We start from the raw sequence: 11,451 nt of genomic DNA, 5'->3' as shown, positions 1-11,451 counted from the left end.
ACATGAGCTTTTCTATCCTTTCTTTTATCTCTTTTTCTCTGTTCTTTCTATTATTTTCCATGAACCTTGAGTAGATCCATGACTATGGGTTAGGGATTCGTATGTGTTTTGGGTATGTTTGAACCCTAACTTGGATTTCGGTTTTGATTTGATTCGGTTCTATTGATTTGCACTTTTATTGGATTGATGTTTGCTAACCCCTTGATCAATTATCTTGGATTCTGAACCACATAGAGATATGGGTTTGTTTCGGATCAAAATCAATAGGATAGATCGTATTATTCACATAGAGATATGGTTTAATCGATTTAGGGTTGATGATAGCGTTCTTTATGCATCTAGGGTTAACTTGAATAGATCGAGAGATTGACGAGTTACTCTGTAGATAGTGAGTTAGTAGACCGATAGGTGAATTCTCTATTATCGTTTCTTGATGATTCCCGAATACAAGTCATAATCGTTATTCATGCATGCTTAGTAAATACCCATACACGCGAATACGATCCCGACGCCCGTAGTCATCCTTGTTTGATAGGTCACTTGTTTTTATTTTATTTCTTATATTGCTTACCATTGATTCTACATATTTCCACCATCACTTGCTTGCTTGCTTTGATCTATTTTCGATCTAGATTTGGATTTAGCTACCGGTCCTTGCGTTCGACCCCGTGTTACGACGATCCGTATCCTTGCGGTGAGTTGTGAATCGGGTTATAAATTCTAGACTCGGTACACACGTATCATTGAGTCTAGGATATTATAACTTGATCATATTTCTACACCTAGATTTGCGACATCAGCACGGCCGTTTTGAGGTCAACATGGTCGTGTTCAAGTGCAACTCGAGCTGGAAATGTCCTATCGTTCCGTTCCGGTCCAATATGCTCCGAAGTCCTCGATTTTGTTCCTCTGGCGCCCATAATGCATCTATTATCTGTTCAACCACCAAATCTACTCTCTCGTGCCATAAATCATCACATCAATGCTCATAACGGTTTTATGCACGTGATCTTATATGTCCTAAACACTATATGAGAATGCACAATCCTAACAACAAACTATATGATCCTAATGCATCCTATATGCACATGCAACTAAAAAGTGAAAATAAAAGGGAAAAATGCATGCAACACTACTCTATATGAATACGGTTTGGCGTTAGGGGAATCCTCCCCCAGACTTGAACTAGACATTGTCCTCGGTGTCAATTCTCGTCTAGTAGAGACAACCAATAATATGAGTCAAAAGAGAAGCAATTCAAAAAGGGAAAAGAATACTTAGCTCGCGATGTTCGTTCACTCGCACTTAAGTCTGCCTATGTCTATCGCATAGCTAGATTCCTTGCCGCCTCAATAGCTCCTCATTAGAACTCAACCTGGTGATAAGAGACACAAACCAATATCCGATGCAAAAAGAAAAAGAAAAGAAAGGAAAGAAAAACTAACCTAAGAACTCGGGTTGCCTCCCAGAAGCGCTTGTTTAAGGTCGTTAGCTTGACCGAACCTTTTCAGCTACCATACGGGTCTAACAGGCGAAGATTATCGATCTGTAGCCAACCTAGATCATGAAATGTATGAGAATGGTGGTCTGATAGGCTAGTGACCTGTTGAACTGAGTGAGAGAGGTCGTGAGCGCCCATACCAGATGAAAGTGAGGCATTGTATCATGCTGGGATCTGAACCGATCGGTCAGAGAATGTAGAACCGATCGGTTCCAAGTTCTGTAACTCCGAAGCTCGAAAGGGGTGCTCGAACCGATCGGTTTCACAATGCGACACGATCGGTTTGAGTTTCTGTAACTTTTTGCTTCGAACTCTGTTTTCGAAACGATCGGTTGAAGGTCGTGAACCGATCGGTTCGACTTTCTGTAGAATTTCGGCTTTGAGATCATGCTCAAACCGATCGGTTCCATGATCTGAAACGATCGGTTTGACATTCTGAGCAGTACTATCGAGTGTGTTGATGAAGCAAGCAGATTCTGTTAATGACGGTTGTTTGAGATTTTTGTCCAAAGTGAACTCCACCGTCTCATCTGCAATCTTCATTGTTAGTCTACCTGCTCTAACATGGATAACAACATCTGCAGTGTTAAGGAATGGACGACCAAGAATGAATCTTCGTCCATGTCGAGAACCACAAAGTCAACCGAGATATAGAAATTCCCGACTTTCAGCGGCACATCCTCGAGTATCCCAATGGGGTATTTGACAGAACGATCGGCAAGTTGGAGAGTCATTCTAGTGGGTTTCAGCTCACCCACATTCAGCTTCTTGAAGATCGATAATGGAAGAAGACTGACGGCAGCTCCTAGATCACAGAGTGCACGATGGAAACATTTCCAATTTACAAGGGATTGAAAAGCTACCTGGATCGGACCGCTTAAGCGGGAGCTCGTGTCGGATCAAAGCGTTGCATTCGGCAGTAAGCGCCACAGTTTCTTTCTCAGGACCCTCTTCTTGGTCAGAATGTCCTTGAGGTACTTCGTGTACGAGGGAATCTGCAAAATAGCGTTAGTGAATGGCATGGTTACATCGAGTTTCTTCAGCATCTCAACGAACTTCGCGAATTGGCTGTCTTCGTTGTGCTTCCTCAGGCGAGATGGAAATGGTACTGGTGGTGGTCTAAGAGGAGGAGGCACATAAGTTGGCTCAGGTGTATCATCAGTAGTGTCTAAAACTGTAGTTCTCGAGCTATCGCCTTGGATCTCCAGAATCTACCTGCTTACCACTTCTCAAGGTAATAGCATTGACATGCGCACGAGGGTTAGTCTCAGAGTTACCTGGAAGAGACCCAGATGGTCTTTGAATGGCTGACGCTAGCTGAGCAATCTGGTTGTCTATGTTCTTGAAGTGAACCTCGATGCTTGCGAACTGAGCTCGAAATTCCTTATTCGTCTTCTCTTGACTCTACAAAAACTGTATAAGGAGACCGTACGTATCAGAGTTAGATTCGAGATTACCTGGAGATGCAATATTGTTGTAGGATTGTCCCAGAGCTCTGTAGTTGGATGTCTGATTAGGACCCCTGGATTGAAAAGCAAAGCCGGGAGGAATCCTCTAGTTCGAGTTGTCGGATACTCTGAAGTTGTTGACGCGGGATTCTCAACACTATTTGACTTGTATGAGAGATTGGGATGATTTTTCCACCCCGGATTGTACCGTTCGAGTAGGGGTTGTTGGCTATATAGTTCACACCTTCGATTCTCTCATCTAGTGCGTACATACCGAGCTCCTCTTGTGTTGGCGTCGAATGCTTGGCCCTAGAGGATCGAGTGGAATCTTCGAGCTTAGCATTGAGGACAACCAATTGTTCGAGAACCATCTGTATGGTTTGATCATTGCCTTTCCTTGGCAAATCTCTAGAGTACTCATTCGGAGTGTCTTCTTCTTGGGCCATCATCTCAATATGTTCTTCTACCTCAGCGAATGACTTGTTCTGGATGCTCCCACCGCAAGATGCCCGAATCAAGGTCTTGGTATCCATCTTGAGTCCTCGGAAGAAGGTGTTGATCAGTAGTTCTTATCTAGCCCGTGATGAGGGCAAGACTTTTGATATCCCTTGTACCTCTTCCAAACGTCATAAAGACTTTCCCCATGATCCTGCTTGAATGAATGAATGCCAGAAAGAGCGGCTTGAGTGCGGTGAGCTGGGAAAATTTTTGACATAAACTGCACTTCCAACTGTTCCCAGGTGTGGATGGAATCAGGTATCATAACACCATTCCAAAGCAGCATCCAGGAGAGTCCAGGAGAAAACAATTAAGCGAAGTGTATCCTCTGTCACCCTGTTGTCTCTCTTGATAGAACGACACATCATCTTAAAGCGAGTTAAATGTGCGTTCGGGTCTTCGTTCGACCTACCCCGGAAAGCGTTGTTGCCCAACATCTGAATAGTAGACGGGTTCAGCTCGAAACTAGACATGTCGATGGCCGGTAATCGAATACCAGCCAAAAGCTCAGTGTGCTTAGGCGTGTTGTACTGGGCAAAGGTTGAGTCAGCATTGCCTTCGACACCATCAGGAAGAGCAAAATCTCGGTTGTTCTCCATCTGTCTTTGCTGTCGTCGGAGGCGTGTGATGGTTCTTTCAAGTTCAGGATCAAGAGGTACTAGGTCTGATATCCCAGAACTCCTGGTCATGCACTAGTGAACCCTGCACATAAACGAAAAACAATAGACAAACAAAGAAAACGTGAGAAATCACTTAAGAAAAAGAAAAACAAAAAGATCCAGACTAGACAAGATCTAATCCTGTTGCTTAAATTGTTCCACGGCATCGGCGCCAAAAACTTGATGTCGCAAATCTAGGTGTAGAAATATGATCAAGTAATAATATCCTAGACTCAACAATTAACTGCAAGTGTACGGATCGTGTGTATGTAGTAGCTAGGGTCGAATACAGGGACAAAATTAAGCAAAGGAGTTAAACCCAAATCCAAATCTAAATCCAAGAAAAATAATAGGAATGTAGAGAATGGAATGTCGAGAACAAAGCAATTAACTAAAACGGTTGTGGACAATCAATGGAAAACACTGCACGCTTCGGGATTGCTTTATATGCAAGGATCTTTCAAAAGATGCAAACGAAGTGGTTTATCTATCCAATTCTGGGAACTCAAGCTCTAAAGTAGAGATTAACTCTCTCAAGTCTAATCTCACTATCCAGGCTTTATCCTACTAATCTCTCGATTCAATAGTCTAAAACACTGGATGCATGAACGAACGCTATCATAATCCCTAGACAAATATTCATCTCTCGATGCAATACCTGTTCCATTTACTGAGTTATTTCCAGGTTAGAATCCCATATGTCTATGCGAATTAAAACCCTAAGTTCATTAAATCATGTGGCCAACAAGATCAAACGCATTAAGAACAACTGAATAAACTGAATCAAATAAATAATACCACATAGTTTGGAATTAAAAACCAAAGATCCCTACATAGCAAATCCATAACCCACAACAAGGGAACTACTCGCTAAACATCGAGACGTCAGGGTTCATATCAATAATACAAAACATCGTAAAATAGAAGAAAGGAAGAATGCTAAGTCGATTTCTCGGCTTCGTAATCTTCGTCTTCTACTCCGATCTCTTGCCTCTTGATAATCACCCCCTTTTGTGTGTTCTTGGGTGTATTCTCTGTGTAAAGGTTGAATGAATTTCGGCCTAGAGGCTTTCCCCTCTTATTTCCCTTCGGTTTGGACAAAATTGGAAGTTTTTCCGAATCTGGGGGTCAAACCGATCGTTTCGGCAAAGCCAAACCGATTGGTTACAATTTCTGAGCAATTTTCCAATCTCTGCGATGCCGAACCGATCGTTTCGCTAAACCCGAACCGATCTTGTCGTGTTTCTGAGCAGTTTTGACATGCTTCACGAATTCGCTCATAACTTCCTGCTCCGATATCGGATTTAGGGGATCTTGGTGTCTATGCGTAGATATCGAAGAGAGCTTTCCAATGATATAGAGATTGCAGGATTTGGACTTATAGAGTGAAAGTTATCGGACATGAAAGATTTGACGTTTCCTAAGCTTCACGTTTTCCCTAGAAACACTCCAAATGTTCCCGTTTCGTCCGTGATGTTCCGTAGCTCATATTTTCCACTCCTTTTGCTCTTTTTATACATAAAAACCTGTTTAAACACCAAAGAACACATCCATGCAATATCGAAGCCAAATGTGCCATAGAATGCCTACAAATATGTAAAATAGAGTGAAATACGTTAAACATCCTATATCAAAACGTCACCCAAAATACGTGTTATCACGTGCAGAAGCGAAAAAACGAAGACATTCTTACAGACAATTGACATGGACCGTGTCGATTCACAGCATGCCCGTGTCGACTTATAACTCGCCTGTGTCCAGCCCGTGCAGAAGCGCAGAAGTTTTGATCAGACAATTTACACGGACTGTTTGCGTTTTGAGAAAATTTCATATTTTGCATCCGAACTTCCGTTTTCAGAATAAGAAGAAGCCTAGCTGCCAAGCAAATAAATAGAGGACGTCTTGGGTTTCAGGAATTATCGAGAGATCACAGCAAAAGCCAGAGAACTCGAGAGAGAATCAAGACGGAGTTTTCCGGAAGCAGAGATTGAAGAACCGTTGTCGAGAGATCGCTGCAAGTTTCTTCTTTATCTGTTTTCCATGTTTCTCTTTATTGATTTGAACTCGTTTGTTGTTATGGGTAGTGAGTAGTCGTTTCACTGTAGCTAAGGATTTAACATTGTAGGGATTTGTTTGGTTTTTATTTTCCGAGACTATGTTATCGATACTCGTCGGTTTGATTGAATTGAGGTTATTGCTTTTAATCTTCTTGGCCAGTTGATTGATTGATTTTAGATTCTGATTTACAACGAGAGTTGAGATTAGTTTCGAAACGAATTCATTAAATGAATTGATTAAGACTATTGAAAGATAGGTTGATCGATTTAGGAACTATGATAGTGATCGTTAATACGTTTGATTATTTAATCTATTATATTGAAAGATCGATAGGTTAAATTATTGGATTTGGATTTAGGACTTGAAAGAGCCAAATCTGATATTAGAACTTGAGATCCCCGATTAGAGTTCGATATTCGTAGATTCTCCACCCTTAGAAACAATCCCTGCGCGTTAAGGTTATCCCGAAGCTACGGTGGTTTAGTTATCTGATTTTACTTAGTTTATTTATTGCTTTATTTTTGGTATTCATCTATTTCATCTGTTATTTCCTGATCTGATTCTTAGTCGAGTCTTGTTCTTAGTGTTAACTGTTAGTTATTTTAGAGTAGATTTGTGGACTTTAAAATCTCTCAAAGGATTCTTGTTTCACGTGTATTACATATGTGGTTGATAACGCAAATCTAGGTGTGTAAATAAGCTCAAGTAATAAAAAACCTAGATACAGCGAATACCGCAAGGATACGGATCAACTGTAGTACCAGGGTCGAACACAGGGAATAGTTAACACTAAGAACAGGACTCGACTAAGAATCAGATCAGGAAATAGCAGATGGAATAGATGAATACCAAAAATAAGGCAATAAATAAACTAAGTAAAATCAGATAATTAAACCACCATAGCTTCGGGATAACCTTAACGCGCAGGGATTGTTTCTAAGGATGGAGAATCTACGAATATCGAACTCTAATCGGGGATCTCAAGTTCTAATATCAGATTTGGCTCTCTCAAGTCCTAAATCCATTATCCAATAATTTAACCTATCGATCTCTCAACCTAATAGATTAAATATCAAATGCATTAACGATCACTATCACAGTTCCTAAACCGATTAACCTATCTCTCAATAGTCTTAATCAATTCATTCAATGAAATCGTTCCGAATCTAATCTCAACTCTCGTTGCAAATCAGAATCTAAAATCAATCAATCAACTGGCCAAGAAGATCAAAAGCAATAAACTTAATTCAATTAAACCGAAGAGTATCGATAACGTAGTCTCGAAAAATAAAAACCAAACAAAACCCTACAAGGTTAAATCCCCAGCTACAGTGAAACGACTACTCGCAACCCATAACAACAAACGAGTTCAAACCAATAAGAAGAAACATAGAAACAGATAAAGAAGACTCGCAGCGATCTCTCGACGACGATTCTTCAATCTCTGCTCCCGGAAAACTCCGTCTTGATTCTCTCTCGAGTTCTCTGGCTTCTGCTATGATCTCTCGATGATTTCTGAAGCCCAAGACGTCTCCTATTTATTTGCTTGGCAGCTGGGCTTCTTCCTTTGCTGAAAACGGAAGTCCGGATGCAAAATAGAAAGTTTTCCCATAATGCAACACGGCCGTGTCGAATGCAACACGGTCCGTGTCAATTCTCTGTTAAAAATCTGCACATTAGACTTGGGCTGAACACGACCGAGTTTGAATCAACACGGCCGTGTCGAATGCCAACACGGTCCGTGTCAATTCTCTGAGCAAAACTTCACTTTTTTCAGCACGGATACAACACGGCCGTGTCAAATGAAACACGGTCCGTGTCGATTCTTCAACTCGAACATGCTTGACAGATTTGCTCATAACTTTCTGCTCCAATGTCGGATTTGTGCGATCTTGGTGTCTATGCGTAGATATTGAAGAGTCCAATGAGATAGAGAACACGCAATTTGGACTTGTAGAGTGGAAGTTATTAAACTTGCAAGATTTGAATTTTTAGGATTCGTGTTTTTCCCCGGAACAACTCCAAATGTTCCCGTTTCGTCTGTGATGTTCCGTAGTCCATATTTTCCACTCCTTTTGCTCTCTTTTATGCATGAATACCTGTTTTGATACCAAAGAAAGCAACCAAGCAATATCGAGACCAAATGTGCTCTAGAATGCCTATAAATATGCAAAACCGAGTAAAATGCACTAGACATCCTATACCAAAATGTCACCAAAATACATGTTATCAAACTCCCCCAGACTTAAACCTTTGCTCGTCCTCGAGCAAATACTCCGTGAAAAGCGGTCTGAAAGGAGGGCGAGACAATGACATAACTCAAAATGATAATCGAGAGCGAAACCTCTATCCGACCTAGATCCCCGTGAACAATGATCAAGTCTATCTAGTATGATCTCCCTCTCTAAAGGATAGTCTTTCCTAGCTATGGGATCTATACCGCTACCAAGAACCAATCCAAGAACTTCAATCATCTACCAAGCATGTTTCTCGAACCTATCACGCCATTCTTCCTAATCGTATCAAGTATACGCTTTCGGTATTCATTCTTTTTCTTCTTCTTTTTTTTTCATCTAGCTAGATTTTTTTTCTTTTACTAGAATCTCAGGTTCCTAGGACGTTGAAGTTGAAGAGTTCCTAATCATTTTTTTTTCGATTTTGTTTATTGGGTAACCCGACCCACAACTTAGACCCGAACCATCAAATTGATGCACTCATGTCCTCGAACGATTTTCGTTGACGAGATAATGACAGCGGAGTGTAGAGATGCTCACTAGCTTTTTCTGCACATAAAGAAATAAAAATGCATTTGATAATAGACTTTACCGATTCCAGCAAACATGGAAAGGTTCTTATAGAAACGTTTCTCTTGGCTAGACAACATCGGTCCCATGGGTTCCAACCAACGATTTCTATCCCACAAGCCATTCTAGAAAATCCTAAAGGTCAAGCAATCAATTCAACAAAACATAACCACGTTCAACGGATCACAATGTTTTCAAGACGTTTCTACTCTCTCATACCATAAATCATCACATCAATGCTCAAAACGGTTTTATGCACATGATCTTATATGTCCTAAACACTATATGTACATGCACAATCCTAACAACAAACTATAGGATCCTAATGCATCCTATATGCACATGCAACTAAAAAGTGAAAATAAAAGAGAAAAATGCATGGAACACTACTCTAAATAGATATGGTTTGGCGTTAGACGAATCCTCCCCCAGACTTGAACTGGACACTGTCCTCGGTGTCAATTCTCGTCTAGTAAAGGCAACCAATAAGATGAGTCAGAAGAGAAGAAAATCAAAAGGTTAGAAAATACTTAGCTCGCGATGTTCGTTCACTCGCACTGAAGTCTGCCTACGTCAATCGCATAGCTAGCATCCTTGCCTCCTCAATAGCTCCTCATTAGAACTCAACCTGGTGATAAGAGATACAAACCAATATCTGATACAAAAAAAAGAAAGGAAAGAAGAACTAACCTGAAAGAAAAACTCGGGTTGCCTCCCGCGAGCGCTTGTTTAATGTCTTTAGCTCGACCCATCTTACTCAAATAGGAGGGGGTTCTGGGGGAATGGGTCTTGGAGGAATGGTTTGAAGTGGAATGGGGTTGGATGAGACAAATTCAGCTGATTTGGTGTGGCTTCGATCGAAGTGATGTAGCTCTTCATTTACCTTACTGACCGACCGAAACTTGAGTGGTGGTAATTGGGGGTTAGCATGGAAGTCGGATGAAAGATGTGGTGGATCTCCTTGAATATCAGTTTGGGGGACAGCTAGACTCGAGATGGGAATAGTCTCAGACGAGTAAACAACTAGTTCAACTTTATGTGATTTCACATCGAATTTTTGCTTTTGTGAACATGGTTGATCAAACTGAACGTCTTTCTTGTGTTCCTTCAGGCGTGAAGGAAATGGAGCCGGTGGTGGTCTTCGCGGTGGAGATACATACTTTGGTTCTGTCTCCTCACAATTCATGCTCAAATGCTCATCTGTGGTCAAAGAGTTAGGTTTATAATCCAAATACGCATTAGAGCACTCACCTTTCTTGATGACATGTTGTATGCCTAACTCAGATTGCTCCACACCCTTCAGTGGTATGGTGTTAAGGTACTCTCCAGGATAAATTTCTGGTTGTTCCGTGAGAGTTTCTTGCGACCACACCGATGAGGAGATAAGATTAGCGAGTCGATTGTTAATGAGCTCGAGTCGCGAATTCACATCCCTCATGAAGCCCTTTAGCTCATTAAAGTTGTTCTCCTGTTTCTGCAAAACCTGAATAAACATGTATTTTATATCAGAATCTACCTCTTGCTGAGTTTGAAGTAGTGGATAAACGTATGCCTTCTGAGGTGGTTCTTCAAAATGGTAGTATGCCTCATAACCCTGATCATAGTGAAATGAGGATATAGGCTGATACGCTTGAAATTCACAGGATCCATGATTCTGGTGGTCATTGAAATCCCAATGTGGAGCATTTGGAGCATATGAGTCATAGGAGAAATTTGGATAGTTCGTCCAACCGAGATTAAAAGAGTTGTCATACAACACGTCGTTCATGAGATAGCTTATATCCATAATTCTCTACTCATGCTCTTGGAGAGGGTATACCTCCACACACTAAAGAAACCAAGGAGAAAAACGAGACAAGGCGAAAGACGCCAAACACACAAAAAAAAACACCCAAAGACTCAAGAAAATTGAAAAACAAACAATGACGCAAAAGACTCAGAAAACAAGACTCCGGAAAGGACTAAGACCTAGACTCAAAGGAATCTCTATCGTAGCGCTAAACTATTCCCCGGCAACGGCACCAAAAACTTGGTAACGCAAATCTAGGTGTGTAAATAAGCTCAAGTAATAAAAAACCTAGATACAGCGAATACCGCAAGGATACGGATCAACTGTAGTACCAGGGTCGAACACAGGGAATAGTTAACACTAAGAATAGGACTCGACTAAGAATCAGATAAGGAAATAGCAGATGGAATAGATGAATACCAAAAATAAAGCAATAAATAAACTAAGTAAAATCAGATAATTAAACCACCATAGCTTCGGGATAACCTTAACGCGCAGGGATTATTTCTAAGGTTGGAGAATCTACGAATATCGAACTCTAATCGGGGATCTCAAGTTCTAATATCAGATTTGGCTCTCTCAAGTCCTAAATCCACTATCCAATAATTTAACCTATCGATCTCTCAACCTAATAGATTAAATATCAAATGCATTAACGATCACTATCATAGTTCCTAAACCGATTAACCTATCT

The sequence above is a fragment of the Tarenaya hassleriana genome, unplaced genomic scaffold (assembly GCF_000463585.1).
Source record: "Tarenaya hassleriana unplaced genomic scaffold, ASM46358v1 Cleome381, whole genome shotgun sequence".
Lineage (NCBI taxonomy): Eukaryota > Viridiplantae > Streptophyta > Magnoliopsida > Brassicales > Cleomaceae > Tarenaya > Tarenaya hassleriana.
The sequence above is the reverse complement of the archived record's forward strand: the minus strand, read 5'-3'. Positions refer to the sequence as shown.